The following is a 4,925-nucleotide window of genomic DNA, read 5'->3' on the forward strand; positions in this document are numbered from 1 at the left end:
TTACTTAGCTTAGACTTCAAAGTTGTTAATCTGAAGTTTAATACCACCAGCAATCTGCAAAACACAAATGTTTAAGCAGGAACAATCAACAATTTTTTTTGTTTCTACATATTGGTAGTTGAAATTATTGGGCTCTAGTCTCGGCAGATTTTAGTCCCCACTTCATCTTCATCAAGAAAACAGTCTCTACCCTTCAGCTCCCCACGTCGTTACCCACAAAATCCATGATCTCTATATAAACAAGTAATGAAAGATCTTTTTATTCAGAGAAACACATTTAAACTATTTTCAGTCATTTCAGAGGCCCTCACTCATTTGATAGCTTAGATTTCTTAGAATATAGAAATAGACCCAATCTGGTCTGAATAATTATAGACAACAGGTGTTCTAGTCTATGAATTCCTGCCTAAATGATAACTGGACAAAAAGACTTCCTACTTCCCCATTTATTGTTTACAAACCGTACACACACTCTAAATTCTGACACAGTACAACAGATGTCTAAAATTGGAAGCATTTCAGTACGATGGCATGAGCCCCTGCTTTTTCAAGCTGAAAACAACAGTCCACCTTCGATGCCTGTGTCAGTGGGGAGCTGCTGAGGCTGCCTTCTCTGCGGGTCCCCACTGCAGAGCCCTCGCTTTCACCAGGACGGCTGCCTGCTGGTGTTACTGACAACTCAGAAACACTACAGTTGCTATCTTGCAGAATCTGGGTTCTGTGCCTAGAAACAATCCAAACCCATATTTTTTTTGCAACATTCAAGAGAAAACATCAGCTAGTCATTTAGAAACTACTTCCCTCCAGTTAAAGAACTCAGTGTCACTAATCTTTGAACACTTTACAAGCAGGAGGATTTTCAATAGCTTAATGAATTATATTTCTACTTCCCAGTTGAGAAGGCAAAAAGCTAATACAGATGGCTTTGCTTTTGAAAAGACTAGTAGAAAATTTTATGCTTTCAGCTGAGCTTCCAGTTTATCAGGGCTCAATATTTCTTCTCTTTCTTTAATATAAAACATAATGTCATATGTAAGCAAAAAAAATAGTATAAGACACCAGTATGTTTCATTTCATGGTCAGATTTTCTGCCCAGGAGAATTTTTCTTTTCATTTTCTGCTAGAAGCAGTGCACTTACGTTGACTAATCAGGATTACTCCATGAGTGGATGAAGCATTGCATTCTTCTTCCACTGTCCGGGAAGCCAGCAAAATAAAGGAGTCCAATGTAAGAAAAATCTTAGGTTTCACTTTCATAAAAACCAAGGATCTGTCTAAAATATTGGTAGCCAAGATAAAAGTTTATTTGCAAGATCCACCCCCCCACCAAAAAAAAAGTTGGTTAAATACTTTATTCCTGACATTTCCCTGTCTTCAATACAAAATGTTTTTGTTCTCAAAGGTAGCTTTCACCAAGCTAAGCCCCTTTTTCTTGGGGTTGGAATTTCTCCTTTTATTCCAGGTAGAGTTTCAGCAACTCAGACAGTGGTGCTCATCCACACTGCTAAGACCTAGGCTCCCGGCTCCTTCCCCAGGTGGGAGATTCAGGGGCTGGCCCAGGGAGCGCTGAGCACAGAGGGGCAGAATGGACTCCTCCATGGTTCAGGCACCCGCCAGCTCAGCAGTGCCCCCAACAGGCATCCAACCCTCCACTGCCACTGCCATCTCCTCCCCAGTCTCACAGCCCAGCTTCATGCCACTGCCCATGTCCAACCCTTGCTGACAGCCCCTGATCCTGCAGACACCTGACCTTCCACCAACCCTGAGGCCATGCCATGCCGCCTGCAGAGGCTGAAGCAAGCCTCTTCTTGTTCACTATTTTTTTAATTTCCAAAAGTAAAATGTTTTTGGATTTTCTTTTTTTATGAGTGTTTTTGTTTCACAGGCATTTTCTCTTTTCTTATATCCTTGATGATATTGATTTCTTTATTGTTTCTTCTATTGCATTGATTTTTTTTTGTTCAGTTTTTTTCTGTCTTCTAAGTTATCTTTTCTCAAACATCTGGTGATTGTTGGACATCTTGTAATACGTGAAAATGGGAAGCTTCCTGCAGGAAGTTCACTGGTGGGTATTAGTGTGGAGGTCATGAACCTGGCTGTCTAGGATTCCAGGACCAAGGCAGGAAAAGCAGCCTGCTTGCTGGCCCTGTATTTCAATATGTAGATTTTTCCATAATGCTACTATCCTTAGCTCCTATAGTCACCCTTGCCTTATCCTGTATCTATTATCTCTGAATCTTGAAGCTCCTTGGCTCAGCTTCTTCAGATTAAGCCTGTTGCTTCCTTATGGATGTGAGTAGCGTAGCTTCCAGAATGTTCAGGGAAATACAGAAGAGCTGGGAAGTTCAACCAGTCGGTACACAGATTTTTTGCTCGATCATGGTCCCAATCACACTTCACCCCATACTATGGACTTTCCATAAGGCAAATTAGATCAGCTACTATAGAAATCCCACCTCCTACAACCACTCAATTTCTATTTCTTCTAGTCTGCTAAATCTACTAAATCTTTTCCACCAGTTTATTGTGCAAATATTTTTTGAAATCTTTCATCCATGGTTGTTTCTTATGTTCTCTTTGTCCTCATGGTTAACAGCTTTTTAATTCTTCACCGATACTTCAATAAAGTTTTTGAGGAAGAGATGATGAACAGGATGGTCAATCTGTGAAATTTAACTGAAAGGGCTCAGTAGTTGGCTGTTGACATTTCTGCAACACTGGACATCCTGTGTGTATATGACCTGAGAGCAACATGTGATGCTGTAGATCATTTGTGCCATTAGAATTTCCTTTTGCTCAACCTTCAGTGTATGATCAGAATTTAAATCCCCTAGCAGCTATCATCCTAATCCAGTGATATATCCTAGATCAAAACATTACAATCTGTCTCGTGAATTGAAACAAATGTAGGAAGTGACAGAAACTAACCTGGATTGACCCCAATGCCTGAAATCTGCCCAACAGCTGACATCAGCCTCACACCCAGCACTAGAGGAGAGGTCCTATTTCATGCCTCTGCCATTCAATGAACAAATACTTAGCTGTCATTTTAAATAATAGATTTCCAGTTTCCCCCAGATTTAAATTTGACCTAATGTTCATTTGCCACCTTCATGTGTGCTCACCCGCTTCCTAACTGCCTTCCCTGCCTGCCTTCAGCAGGAGGGGTCTGTATGACTGAGACCCCTGCAGTCTACGGCAAGAAGAAAAGGGTACAGAGTGAAGAGAGGAAAGCCTCAGGAGTCCCTACAGGCAGGAACCACCTTGCCTGATGTTTGTTAGTTTTGTAAAAATAACTACAGTAACCTTTCATTGAGTAATCAGCCTCCTCTGCTTCTGGCGTACTTGTGGTTCCTAGTCTTGCTTTTAACAAACCCATGAAGAGGTGTGTAAACCACGTGATGCTAAGGGTAGGTAGCCGAACCAGTCCTAAAATGAGGACCTTATCCCTTAACACCCAAGCACAAGCACAGCCAAGGCAGCTTGTATAATGGGCTCTGGAGCATGTGAAGTACCACTTTCAAGGGGAACGTTGTCAAAAGAACTGCTCACCTTCAGCATAAAATCCAGATTTCTTTACAGGACACACAAGACTTTCCAGGACCTGCTCCTACCAGTACCTCTGAGGCCTCTGCCACTCCTTATCAGACAGGTTAACTTTCGGGAAAACTGGTCTGCACACAAGCACGCATGCGCCCGTGCACACACTGTGCCTTGGCTCATCTGGGCCTATGGAATGCCTTTCTCCTCCACGCGACTCCCATCTCCATCCCTAATATTCGCGAGCTAACTCCTCATCCTTTAAGAAGCACCTCTGGCTTCAGTTCTATTATAAGTAATTGTCTCTGATCAATCTCCACCACCACATTGCTGGGGCTTTAATATTTTAAATGTAAGTTCTTTATATTTGAAATGCTGGCTCGTGTTTTTGCAGTACGGCTGTTTCCCATATCAAATAGTCACATGAGGGTAGAGACCGTGTGGTTCCCATTGCAATGCTCTGTGTCTAGCACAGCGCCTGCCAGAGTACTGGATACATATATTTGTTGAAGGAAAGAACAAAGGAGAAGAACCATGGGTTTGTTTAAGGGTAAAAAGCAATTAGGCTAAACACTTTCAATTAAGATTAGTGTTTATCTATAGCTTCAGAATTATCCAACCATAAAGAATAGCATTGAGACTCTTAATGAAAGAACTAAGCTTCAATACTTTAATTGGGAAATAATACTGGAACAGAGACTGTAGAAAATTAATGTTCCTGTTGACAGCAAGTGTACACCTGCACACATATTCTTTTTTTAATATTTTATTTATTTATTTATTTATTTATTTATTTATTTATTTATTTATTTATTTATCTATCGAGAGAGTGGAGGAAGGGAAGGAGAAAGAGTGGGAGAGAAATATCAATGTATGGTTGCCTCTCATTTGTCCCCTGCTGGGAACTGGCCTGCAACCCAGGCATGTGCCCTGAATGGGAATCGAATGCACTCATATTCTTAGGCTTCATTTTTCCAAGATAACTTCTCACTGAGCTCTGAGGAAAAGCTGGCTCAGAGGATGCACTTGTCAAGTCCTAACTTGAGGTGGAGGGAAGAGAGCTTGCAAGTGAGAGAGGAAAACGAGGAAACATTCATCTGACTTTGGTAGGGAGTATCTTTCATGGAAAAAACATGTAATGACATGTAAACATGCCTGTTATAAAGTAGAACACTGAGATTCAAGAAAAATATGAAGAGAAAAAATTTATATGAGTATATAGATATGGCTATTATGCCATGAAATAAAACCTTAAAATATGTATAAAAATCTGATTAATAAGAGAAAATTGATCAACTTCACAATGGAAACCTTCTGAAATTAAAAATAACACCAATGAGCAAGAGAAAAAGTAAAAAATATGTCTGATATCAAATGAAGAAGGT

The 4,925-nt window shown here is 40.5% G+C and overlaps 1 pseudogene; it reads right to left on the bottom strand.

The window, feature by feature from the left end:
* Positions 1–501: 501 nt before the first annotated feature.
* On the bottom strand, positions 502–1,707 carry LOC128626809 (cyclin-G2-like; annotated as a pseudogene).
* Between the last annotated feature and the right edge of the window lie 3,218 nt (positions 1,708–4,925).

The sequence above is a fragment of the Artibeus jamaicensis genome, unplaced genomic scaffold (assembly GCF_021234435.1).
Source record: "Artibeus jamaicensis isolate MK-2021 breed Jamaican fruit bat unplaced genomic scaffold, CSHL_Jam_final contig_233, whole genome shotgun sequence".
NCBI classification, from domain to species: Eukaryota; Metazoa; Chordata; class Mammalia; order Chiroptera; family Phyllostomidae; genus Artibeus; species Artibeus jamaicensis.